Below are 13,506 nucleotides of genomic sequence, written 5' to 3' on the forward strand. Positions count from 1 at the left end.
TCTGTATTTCTATGTACTCGTGCCAACTTTGTTATTGTCCTCTGTGCTGTTAAGTTTGCACGTAAATAAACACAAATTGAATTATTATTATTATTATTATTATTATTATTACACTGAAATTTAACTATTTATATACCCTTGAATTACGCTAAAATTAATTTCTTCTAATTTTACATATTAAAACCTAGAATCATGATCAGACACATCATGGGAAAATTGTCATGATATTAACATTTATAAATTTACATTATAAATATAATCCTTATCATGACAAGGACATACACACTAGATATATGAAAACCAATAATCGGCCTTAAGTGGTCGATATTTGCCGAATTCATAATGGTTTGTACCTACTTGTCTGTCATTAAGAAATGCTTTTGTAACTCTAGGAAGGATTCGGGGATGCAATATTATACACGATATTGGAGCCTAGCATCTCGAGGCGTCTGAGGAATTCTGAGAAGGATACATTGTGAACAATTCAACATAATCAGGTAAGCAATGCAAATTTAATATTCAGTGCGCACAAGAGATATTATTTTATTTCTCTTTATTACGGCCTCTGAGCTCATAAGTTTGCACGTAAATAAATATATTGTAGCGTATCGGGCGTATATCGCGACAAATAACTTCTCGATGTATTTGATGTAGCGAATTTTATTTCACACTCGCACTCACAATCACCCAAATTACAGATTTACGATTACTGCTATCTGCAGTATCACAATAAGTACACTCCAAATGCCACAATACAACTGACTAGTTGCTGGCTAACTCGGCGGTAGCTCCAGGACTCGCTGACTGTCTCAGTACAACTGACTGTGAATAGCCTTCGCTGCTCCTTATGTAACCTCGATCGGACCATACGGAAAACGGCCGCGTAATAGGCACCCTTTTTGCCTGGCGCTGTGTTGCTATGTAACGCTAGCGGAGGTAACCGCTGTTACTATCGTAACGTCGCCGCTGTTGACTCGCGTTGCCTAGCGACCGCGATATCCCTCGGTGACGTCACCGCGGAGGGGAGTGGCGGGGCGGGAACTCGCCTATTACCGTAAGAACGCGAGCGTTACGTTACCGCCACGTACCGCTGGGGAGGTAGGGGTCAACATGTCACACTATATTGAATTATTATTATTAATAATGTCCTTGTCACTCTCCATTACAAGTATATTTTTCTTATTATTTCAATCCATGACTCTTTATCTGATCTAATATGAACTTCTTGATTGAATGCACTTCCTTCTATCTCTTGTGCAGGACGTAAGTACTGCATTTCCCCTGTCAAGCTTAACACAGTCGGAACCTTGATTATCTCGACCATTTACAGCTCTGGTGTCTTCGGACTGTGGAACCGTTCGGATTGCTGGATTTCAAACAAAAAACTGAGTTTCGAATACAATTATACAATTATTTATTCAAAATATTTATAGGTGTATTTTATTTATAAACAAACCAAAATTTGCAAAATATTATCATTTTTAATGCAGCCATCAATCTTGCTTGAGGCAAGTGGTAACCGCCTTACATATCACAATACTGAGAGAGGCAGTTCTATTAACGCATGATAGCATGTTTCCCAAAAATTCATCGTTACAGTGAGAAAGTAAAACACTTACATTAACAATATTATATTTAAGCATTCTGTAGCGCTTTATACGATATATGATATAACTCCGTCCTAAGTGCAAACTATATTTATAGGCTTTTCGTTTTGTTCTTCTTTATACACTACATGTTTCGGCCCCAAATAGCCATCATCAGGTATATACACTCACGTATCTGTTATACTGCACTTATTTATAACATATAAAATTTAAAAACATAGGTCTTCCTTATTAGCACTTATAAAATCTTCGGTTCTAATTTTAAATCCTTTAGAAAAATTTTCTCTATGTTTTAAAATTTAAAAATGTCAGGGTTAACTCGCCCTATGTCTGTAGTGCTGCAGCACCGTCTTCTTGTTTCTAGTACTGTATATGTGTTATTCTGTGTAGTCTCCTTGTGTGCGTCACGCTGCTATCTTTACTACGTGCAGTATAACAGATAGTGTATACACCTGATGATGGCCGTTCGGGGCCGAAACATGTAGTGTATAAAGAAGAACAAAACGAAAGACCTATAAATATAGTTTGCACTTAGGACAGAGTTATATCATATACTTACATTAAATTTGTAATTTTTTAAAGTACCTTGTTTGTGGTGCTATGATTCAATTCGGATGAACCTGGGTTTAGATTGCGGAAGTTTCACTGCACTCAGTAACGTGCTGTAGCATAATAATCGTGTGATAAAAGCCCTTAAGTACATGAAATACTTTATCTCGTAATAAACCTGACCAAAACTGGAACATTTACCCTTATCCTGCCCTACTAATCATGGCGGCATCTTCAAAGGCAAACTTTGCAGTTCACTTACTTTGTCAGCATATAATATTATGTAAACTGGACGGGGACTGGACAACCCTGTTTTTCATAAGGTAATATTACGTAGAGGCATTGAAAATGTTATGCGGTGTTATATTCAAGATGACAGTGGTAGTGAAAAAAGTAGGTTTCGTATAAAAACAAGTAGAGGTTACATGGTGTAAGACACTATTGATGGTGGAATGGAATATAGGTATTGGGTGAAGGGGGATTCACATCCTCCCCTTTCCAAAACGAGTTTTGTATGTAGCCACGGGCTCGTGCCCCGAGTCGAATCAAAAGTTTGGATTTGAAGGGCAATAGGGTCGAGGAAAAGTGAAAGAGGGAGGGACAGGTTATAAAGAATGAGAAACGAGTCCACGATATATACATGACATGGTGGACGCGACGCTCACTAGGTACCCTTTTATATTTCAAGGAATTATTCAATACTCTCTCTCTCTCTGTATATATATATATATATATCCGTTTTATTCTCATTCATTTTTTATTCTTCTAACGTTGTGCTCTATATTGAATTGCTCTAGTGCAAGAATATACGGCGAGAGGGTGAGGAGTCTGTACCTTAGCTACCTTGTGACGAGCTATTGTGCATCATACAGGGTGTAACAAAAGATCTCTCTTAACCAGAGACTGGTTACTGCTTTGAGGCACTAGAACGACTGGCGTGTGTTTGTAACTGGAATAAGAAATGAAGCCTATGAAAAACGTGTGGGGACTTATAAGCGTGTAGGGGATGAAAAAAAAGAAAAAAATCTTTATGGATGCATTTTGTAAAGAACTGGTTGTCGTGTGGATGGGGTTCTAAAATACTATACTTCTGATATTAAAAAAGGGACAAAACATATACAGTTCTAAAATCTTGTTAGAAGCTTTGTATAATTATGGAATATTAAGAAGGATTCACTTGACAGATTTATTTTGGTCCAAATTTTATTTAATAAATCGTTTTACTCGTACAACTTCAAGAAAATATGTTTATAATGTTTTGAAACTGTAAAAAAGTGACCTGAAACATCAAGCTAAGGCTTCTGAATGATTTGACTTACTGAAGAGAGACAAATAAAAAGAATAATAGATTTGATAGCGATATATCTCGTTCTTAACAGGGAAGGGACAACATTTTATGATTTGTGTTCTGTGCACCGTGTATTTTCATTCTGTAGCACTTCTGGGTTTGGGGATATTCGGTGTTGATGAATAAATCGATTTAGATAGAGTTCAGTCTTTTATTATTAAGGGAATACATTATAGCTGTACACATGTAGGCATAATTTTCTCTGCATTCTAATGCATGATACTGAAAAATGTTCATGGAGTATCCTCATGGAGACGTATCGCAAATGACGTAAACCAGGATAGATATTTTTCTGATTCGAAAAAAGATGTTTAATTATATTATATTATGTTGTCACGTGTCGGAGGTTGGCGTGACTAATAATAATGTGTTCCGGATTAGATGATTGGGTTTATTGTCTCTTTCTTACAATTATAGTCAATTATAACAGTTCAGCTCACACAATTAACTCCTTCTGATAAATCTCTACGGAGCCGACTAATCTCTTACTGCTGTATGCCGTACGAAGAATTTTTCGCGACTGAAATCTCCTGGACTGAACTAACTTCCATGCGGACCGAATAGCGTTCACCATGTCTTAGAGTTCCTTTGTTATTTTTTGTTTCATCCGTTACCACGAAACGTGTGTCGATCTCGGTGCAACGCTTTGCTCATTCCAAGCTATGAAACGCACTCTTAGCGAGCCTCTGTATAGCAGTGGATTTTTCCACCACAGTATTAATGTCATTAAATTAAAAGCAATAACTTTAGTTCTTTACTTGAAGTATCGGTTTTTTATTTCATCTAACTTTGCAGTTGAAGCCATACGGAGTCCAGCGGGACGGCATTTGAGTCTGATAATGTATGAATCACGTGTAATGAAGAGCCCATGGAATATTTCATCGTAACTGCAATCACAGCGCTTTCTTGTAGAGATAAAGAAAATAACGAATTATTAGTAAAAAGTAACAGGCTTACGGGCAGAGAATAGAGTCCATGACTTCCCGAATACGAGAGGAGATGCTAGCCACCTAATCCCAACGTTCATCACACGTATCAAAAAAGTAAGAGACCTGATGTCCGTATGTGATGCAAACAATTTCGCGTTACCTTCATATCAAAAGGAAACTTTTTCTAAAATTATGCCTATTAACACTGCTATTTACAGGGATATAAGGCCGTGTAGATTGAGAAATAATTTCTTCCGAAGTGTTTGTACCCATCTACCAAAATGAACGGCGTCACATTGTAAAATAAATTAATCTTACTCGTACATTCTACTTTCCATGCCATGTTTTTTTTAATTCAGTAGTAGCTGAGTTTGTAAGATATACCACAAATTTAGTTCCAAAGGATTCTTACGATGCTGTATAACACTCGGGACAAATGTGTTTTTGAATTTTATCTAACATCCCGTAACTTATAGACAAAAAGTTTCGGAAACTGGATCCGTTTCAATCCTCAGCTGAAAGGGTGGTTCCGTTAGACAGAGCTGCTCTCGATCACCGGACGGAAACAAATCCAGTTTCCGAACTATACGTGGTATTGTTCAGCGTTACGAGACAATGGAGATAGCCCAGAAAATCAATAAGCTCACGAACTGCTTGCAATCTTACATACATGCAAACTTACCTACATTTGTGCCCAGTTCCTTGTATAAACCATTGCACTCACATGTGATATTATTAAACAAGATCCTCGGTGTAATTCTAAAGTTTTGTGGCGAAAGTGTTGTATTAAATTAACTCATAAGTTGAGCATTGTCGATCTCTCCGCTTTTTATCAAAACATAGCATTTAGATCGCTTGGAGGTAGAGCTTCATCTAACTTAGCCGACATGACAGATTTCTTACTTTCACTGAATGACGGAGGCAGATTCGGCTTCGGAAATTTCCGGGGTTTGAACCAGAAACGAGGAGACGGAAAATGTCTGTGATATATGCCAGTTTAATTCCTTGAGAGTTAAGTATATGCTGGGTATGTGGGCTTAAAGTCGGTTCCTGCTTCGTATTCGGAAGCTCATGACCCAGGACCTGGCCGAAGGGCCATATTTTCCAGAACAACAAAATGTTAAGGAAGACTTCTGAATAACCGATCTCCGAAGCATACGCAGGAACGATTGAAGCGTATCAGGATGTACGGTGATATCATTCTCCAATTTATGTTCTGTTGGATAATTTAATCTCCGCCACTGGGCTGCTATAGAAGGGAGGTACGACAGGCACCTTGGGAGTTTCATGTCTTTCTGAATTACTGAAATATGTACATACTCATGGAGCTCAGTCCTTCTTGAGGAGCCGCCAATTCTACAGCTACTCAAGAATTCCCCAGTATTTTATGGAACCCGAAGGTTCATTACCGTGTTCACAAGATCCCTCCACTAGTCCCTATCCTGAGCCAGATCTATCCAATCCATATCATCCCATCCTATTTCTCTAAGATCCATTCTAATTTTGTTCACACACCTACGCCTTTGTCTTCCAAGTGGTCTCTTTCCTTCTGGCTTTCCTACCAATATCCTATATGCATTCCTCGTCTCCCCCATTCGTGCTACATACTCTGCCCACCTGATCTTCCTTGAGTTCATCATTCTAATTATACTGGGAGAAGTGTACAAGTTATGAAGCTCGTCATTGTGCAGTTTTCTCACTGAAACATATAACAATGACTTGTTGCAATTAAATTATAGAACTTCATTTTCTCTCACTTCTGTTTGATTAGCATACCTGTAATACCCGTGATACCTGACCTTACATAGTGCGCTGAATAAAATCCACTGCGTATTAAGTTGTTACCAGCCACTGTTAAAAATGAGGCTGTAGTCAGCATTAAATCCGAAAACACATAACACATCATAGGAGAAAGGCATGATATTCGACAGGTGTCTAGGTGGTAATGGGTTTCATAACTGCGCTCTTATTGCTGGGGTTGTACATAGAGTCCACGCTGATAAAACAGCCAACAGCGGAAGTTATGCAAAAGTAATATGTAATTTAGTTACTAGTATATTTTATAACAATTTTGAGTTAGTAATGGAAGCTAAAGAGGGGACATGTTGCTTCCGATGAAGCTGTATTATGACGGTTGTTTAAAGAGCCGCAGTTCCGGGGTGTAAGTGACGCCAATGTATGTATACTTATGGTGTTGTCACGTGTAACCGTCCTGTGTAAATCTTATCCCGTGATATATAATTCTGGAATATATCAAAGTGCAAGCAATTTACGAAAAGAGACTAAGCATGCTGGCATATTGAAATAGCTGCACTAATGTATCTATTGTTAAGCTTTGTAGATGTATACACCTGTATCCGTTTCTCTTAACTGCGGCATCAAAATATAGTCATTGTATTATTTCGTTTCGTTGCTTTTAGTTGGGGAAGACTCTACTCAGTTAATGCAGCAAAGTGACACCCTTTTACGGCTGAAACCTTTGGGTTTTATTATAATTTATTTAAAAATCTAGGTGCACTAGGTGTTATTACGTAAGTTATACTTAATTTAAAGAGTATATTAGCGGTATTGAACTTTGTTGAACTCTCAGTTCCATTCAACTCTAAATAATTTTTGGTATTGTAATTTATTGTTGAAAAAGTACAGGGATCAATGAATTACTGGAAATTCTTTAAGGAAAATGAAAGAAACATACGCGGTGATATGTTCATGGGCACATCCGCCCGCCTGTGACCTGTATCAGTGAGTAAATTACTGAACAGGTATTCTTAAAATTTGACGTGGACGAATTTCAAACAAACATTGCCAGGCAATTTTGAGTTTCAGCCATATTACTTTGTAATAAAGCCGAGGTCATTGGGTCTTACAAATGATCTATTCTTTCCAGTCGCAATATGGTCCTGGAGTCGACTCAGCGTCTAACAGAAATGAATATCAGCAATTTTCCCGGGGGTAAGGGCGGCCGGCGCTTAAGCCTGGCAACCTCATCGTCATCTGTGTGCCGATTGTCTAGAAATTTTAAGAGCCACAACGTCCCACGAACTTATGGGCCTCCAAGTCCTAATACAGGGATAGCTTTATCTTTTTCTTTTATGCATAAATCTACAAATGAATTTTGCATGTATGCCATTGAGATGTTTTTCAGACTCTGATGATACTCTGTATGAAAGAGCTTTGCTTAGTGGTGCCTTTAGTCGGTAATTCTGATTTTGGTTATACAAGTACCATTTGTCGATAAAAATAAACCTATTTTAGGTGATGTTACAAATGGATTTTTACAAGTATCCCATAAACGCTGGAAAGAGACCATTGGGAAGACCAGGCATAGGTGGGTGGTTAATATTAAAATGGATCTTAGAGAGATAGGATGGGATGGTATGGATTGGACTGATCTGGTTCAAGATAGGGACCAGTGGAGGACTCTTGTGATCACGGTAAAGAACATTCGGTTCCATAAAATGCTGGAAATTCTTGAATAGCTGAAGATTTGGTTTTTCCTCAAAAAGGGCTCGGCTACATAAGTAAGTAATCCCATAAAGACTTTCACAGTATTTTTCGCGTTTCATGTGATGTACTCTCATAAAAAATGTTCAGAAGTTCCGATGTTCAACCATTTTGATCTGTAGCGGAGAATATTTTACATAACACTTGAATTTTTCTTGTTCGTAGTACGCCTGTATTAATCGATTTGCAACAAACACATTTTGATGCAGTATGACGTCACAGCTCTAGCACTTAAATCAGACCGTAAGTTCGATTTTCAGACAGGTTGACTGAACGCAATAGAATTTTCCAAGTATCCCATAAACGATTTTACAGACTTTGTTGAAAATTGATATTGTGTATTACTATTCTCCTGAAATATTGTTTTTAAGCATCATGTTTCATTACTATATTCAACCTTGTTTACATAAAATTTTCCGTTAACTACTTATTTCTACATTAATTCACATTTGCTTTCCCTGCTAACACAACGTGTTTCGGCCCCAAACGGTCATCCTCAGGTGTCCCATTAGCAGGACTGGCATAATTGTACACATGAGGATGACCGTTTGGGGCCAAAAAATGTTGTGTTAATAGCGAAAGCAAATGTGAATGAATGAAGAAATAAGTAGTTAACGGAAAATTTTATGTAAACAAGGTTGAATTCTGCTGAAACATAAATTTCTCTTGTTTCATCTAATTTATTTTTAGCATGGCGGGAATTCCATTCGTAAACAGGTCACAAATTATCTGGACTTAATAAACGTGCACTGCACACCGTTGGAAACATTGTTTATAACAATAGGGACAGCACTCTTCCAAGATTTGTCCTCCTTCCGAGCTTTTTTTTTTTGAGGGGGGGTAATGTCACAGTATAGTCTAGTACAGGTACTTCCAATCGTTTCGGTAGATCTTACTGTTACCATTCTCAGGATAGCGTTCTGTATGGAACTCAGTATGCATAGTCTATTTCTGTTCGTATCCGCTTGTTGCCGAATGTTATGAACTTGGATGTCCTTCACCCCCTCCCCCCAAATTAAGTGTCTAGTGGATCCCCACAACGACCATCTCAATCCGATTAGTTAACATGGCTTCTGTAGTTTACCTTCCGGCTGAGGAAATTACCTATTCGATAACGAGTCCAATTTGTATTCAAGAGGTAACCGGTTTGAATCTCAACCAAGACATCACTGTATTGCCACAGGTTTTCGCGCGTCTCTGCACTCCTTCCAGGTCAGCAATGTGACCGTACCATGAAGTACGTTACCACTACTTTCTCAGCAGCCTTTCTCAGTTCTTTGCATAATCACATTATTCAACTCAGGTGAGGTAAGGTAAAATTGTTCCCGTGCTTAACTAATTAAGCATTACGCTATGAAGGCGTATGGAGGAGTGAATTTATAGAGCCACAATTATTTTGACCTGGGCGCTAGCTGAAGGTGAGTGGTCAGCTTCACGCTCCTGCCGCTTTACCCTCAGGGAAAGAGCCCCCAGTACCCATTCGATAGGAGGTTGGGTTGAACCCATAGTCGGTGTGGACGAAGGGAAAATGAGAAAATTCTTGACCTTATTGGGACTCTAACGTCATCCAGCTCGTAGCCAGTCGTTATGGCGACTGCGCATATAAGTGTATGCATTATCATGGGCAGGTTATGAGTTGCCTGAGACTAATCTGACTACGTCTTGTAGCCCTTTACTTTGTTACAATTTCTCTGTATTACTGCCTGACCGCCATCTGTGAGCCGATTGTCTATGATGTGGGAGCCTCGACGTGTCTTATCGCTACGGGTCTCCACTACTTGTCACCTGTATCCTGGACCTACATAACTCATACAATATTTTCCTACTTATGGGGTTCTTCTGGATTCTTTTTGTTGGGTTATGGTTCTTTACCAGTTTCTGATTCACTTAAAAGTAGAACTCATTATACTGGTTAACTATTTTATCTCATTCCTAATTCCTTGTAAAGCTATCCCTGTAACAGGCCGTGAAGGCCCATAGGGCTGTGGGACGTTGAGGGTCCCGCATTATCTAGACAATCGGCTCACAGACGGTGATTCCTTGTTAGGGGATTACTTATATTTGAGGCGATTTAAACATATGCCTAAATAAGACGATTTATACGTTCTGTGATGTGACGTCATGTAACTCGGGAGTTTGTTTACGTTTCTGTGTAACGTAGTGCCTCAATCTTCAAGGTCGAAGAGTATGCCAAGTATCAAGAAGGCTCAGCTTGCCGCATTCTTTCATGTCACTTGCTTGGCTCAATCTTGGGGCCTGAAGAACCTCTGTGAAATCCTGACGGACTATACGGTAGTCTAGGTATTTCTGTGAGACTTGAAGCCCTCATGCGGAGACGTGAAGATCCCTGTTCTCTGGGCTACGGCGCCGCGTGGGCTCCTCTATCATCATCTTCACGGTACAGGAGTGGGCTGAACGCGGAAACGAAATGGTGAAAGTAGGGCGGTAGGGAGGGTTTTATTTCCCCCTGGCACTAGAGCCCCAGTGGGCCTAGGCCTACCTCCATGAACTTCTCCGTTCACTTCGGTTTTTCTAGATCTTACACATTCGGTAGGACTCCTTGGGCGGATGATCAGCTCGTCGCAAGGCCTCTACCTGTACACAAACGCAGGAAAACGCACACACACAAACTAAACATCCATACCCTGAGTGGGATTCGAACCCACGACCCCGGTTTCCAAGCGAGCGAAGACAGTACATGCCTTAGACCGCTCGGCTACCGTGACTGGCACAATATGAGTTTACTAAATGGAAATGTACAAGGCAGTAAATTTCCATTTTCTTTAAAATATCGATATTTAAACACACGTAAATAAGCATGGCCGGTCACGGTAGCCCAGCGGTCTAAGGCATGTACTGTCTTTCCTCGCTCGGAAGCCGGGATCGTGGGCACGGATGTTCAGTGTTTGTTTGTTTGTGTGCGCTAGCGCACGTTTTATTGTTTGTGTACAGGTAGAGGCCTTGCGACGAGCTGATCACCCGCCCTAGGAGTCCTATCAAATGTCTAAGATCTAGTAAACCTAAGTGAAACGGAGACTTTCATGGAGGTGGGCCAAGGCTCAAATTGGGGCTGTAGCGTCAAAGAAAAAACATTTATTTATTTAGTTGTATGACTGTTCGAACTAAGGAATTCTGGGTTATTACACTGTAGGCAGATACCGACATTTCGACGAAAATTACTGCTTCCAGCTTCAGTGTTGAACTGTGTAAATACATACAAAGGCCGCTTGTTCCTTTGAGAAGTCGGTATCCGCCTTACAAGCCTACACGACGTCATATTTTAGAATACTATAATGTGAATAATCGCCGTCATAAAATTATAAAAACTTATTGCTGTGATACCGCACACTTTGTCTGAGAAAACTGAAATAAATGAAGTTCCTTATTATTAAAATTAATAAAATTTCTACAGTGCCACGGGACTCCCGATTTTTTTTTTTTTTTGCAATTTTTTGAAGAAGATTTAGAAATATAATTCTGTTCCACATATCTGAACACAACTGTTGTGCAGAGGACAAAAATCCTCACATACCTTCTTCTGACTTTAAAAATATTTTGTATGCAAAGAACATAAAGAAAAATATTTGTAACTTCATATGCCACCCAGAAATAATAAACATAACTGGTATTCGCTTATGTATTCCCGTGGAGGGTCACCAGGCGCCCGAGCTGAATAATGAGCGAATGTGGAGGCAGATAAGAGAGATATGCTGGTACATTTCAAAAGACGGAAGTAGACAGTGATGGAACGTTTCGCCCACCCCTTGCTCTCTTTCACAATGGCTGCTGTTTTCCTTGTCCAGTATGCGGGAGGTAAGTCTCTAGCGCATATTCAGAGCTCCTCTTGCCTCTGTTTAGGCTATCCTGCGTACCCACGGGTCTCTAACCAGCCCTACAAGGTGTATAAATTTTATTCTTGATATTTTTCTTAGGGCTCTGGCAGCGGTTGGAACATTACATCACATCTAAATGTTTGTCATTAGAAGACGTTTCGGGAGATGTCTCCAAGGGACTGTTGGTCATTATGGCTAAACAGCGCACAATTTTATGAAGCTGCAACAAATTCACATGCTTTTTACTTCGACGAAAGGCGTTCGCTCACTCACTCATTCATGGAGCTGAGCCCTTGTTGAGAAGCCGCCAATTCGGCAGCTACTCAAGAACTTCCCAGTATTTTATGGAACTCGAAAGTTCATTACAGCGTTCACAATATCCTTCCACTGAATCCTATCATGAGCCAGTTCAATCCATCCAATATCTCTAAGATATATTTTATTATTGTGGATCCCTTGTCACCACAGGATGGTACGATATCAAGGTATGGAGGGTAGCTGCGAATACATATATTGAATAAGCAATCGCGGACAGCCGACAAAGGGTGGTCCTCTGGCTTGGGGGTTTGGCGTAGGGCTAAAAGCTCCTCACCTTAAAAAATATCATCACGAAAATTCTCAAAAAGCCTCGGACCTGACGAATTTTGTGGATAAACGACTTAAGAGAAAGAAAATGAATATGAGATTTGGTACTTGGAATGTTAGAAGTACGTAGAGGGCAGTTTCTCTCAGGGCAGTGGCGGAAGATATCTTAAAATATGTTAGATTCGGCGAAAGGAGTTGGAGAAAATCACGTTCAGTGAAAGTGAAAGAACTGGGAACCCCCCTGGCCTAATTCATGATATTATCCCGGCATTATTCCGGAGCGACTAAGGAAATCTATGAAATGCATAAGTCAGGACTGTCCCGTCCAAAATTCATTCCGGCCACGTTAACTACCATTAAAAAAATGTAACAGTTTGAGCTGTTGCTCTCATCTAACTGAAAGATTTCTTCCAAAATCTGGTATAACACAGCAAAATCACATCTGGAGAATATTTATACGCCATAGAATGCACCTTTATATTATTGTTATGTTTTATGGATGTAGAAAAGAATTTTTTTGTATCAAAACACTTGTTCAGTCTTAATAAATGCACATATCTGAGCTATAATGCTGATCACCCGCCCAAGGAGTCCTACCGTATATCTAAGATCTAGTAAAACCGACGTGAACAGGGAGTTTCATGGAGGTATACCTAGGCCCAAATGAGGGCTGTAGCGCCAATGAAAAAAATCTGAGCTTTAATAGAAACTCTTCATCAGACGTAAGTCTTAGAACAAGATACTCTTAAAGGGTTCACTAAGTACCAATACGGGCCGCGCCATAACTGAAGCGGTTGGTCGCTGGCTTCCCACCGCGGCGGCTCGGGTTCGATCCCGGGTCTGGTTAAGTGGGATTTGTGGTGGACAAAGTGGCGCTGGGGCACGGTTTCTCCGACTACTTCGGTTTCCCCTGCCAATCTTGATTCCACCAATTGCTCCACAATCACCCTCACCTATCATCTGGGGCTGGTACAATAGGTCAGAAGTGGCCGCAGTACAAGGGACTTAGTCCCACCCCACTAGCAATAAAACGAAAAGTACCAATATGCCTAAGTCAACAAATAGCATCTCTCCTTTAGTGACAACGCACTTGCAAGGAGGGATAAAATAGTTATTGAAGATTCTAGAAACAAAGTACAGCTATGCTGATT

General features: G+C 39.8%; 1 long non-coding RNA gene across 1 annotated transcript in view; it reads left to right on the top strand.

Annotated features, from left to right (window-relative positions):
• The window catches only part of LOC111871486, a 362,143-nt gene that overhangs the window by 160,125 nt on the left and 188,512 nt on the right, over positions 1-13,506 (top strand). Inside the window, exon 2 of the long non-coding RNA XR_002844029.2 lies at positions 393-497. This is a non-coding gene — a long non-coding RNA (uncharacterized LOC111871486). The remainder of the gene's footprint in view (positions 1-392; positions 498-13,506) is intronic.

The sequence above is a fragment of the Cryptotermes secundus genome, unplaced genomic scaffold (assembly GCF_002891405.2).
Source record: "Cryptotermes secundus unplaced genomic scaffold, Csec_1.0 scaffold152, whole genome shotgun sequence".
NCBI classification, from domain to species: Eukaryota; Metazoa; Arthropoda; class Insecta; order Blattodea; family Kalotermitidae; genus Cryptotermes; species Cryptotermes secundus.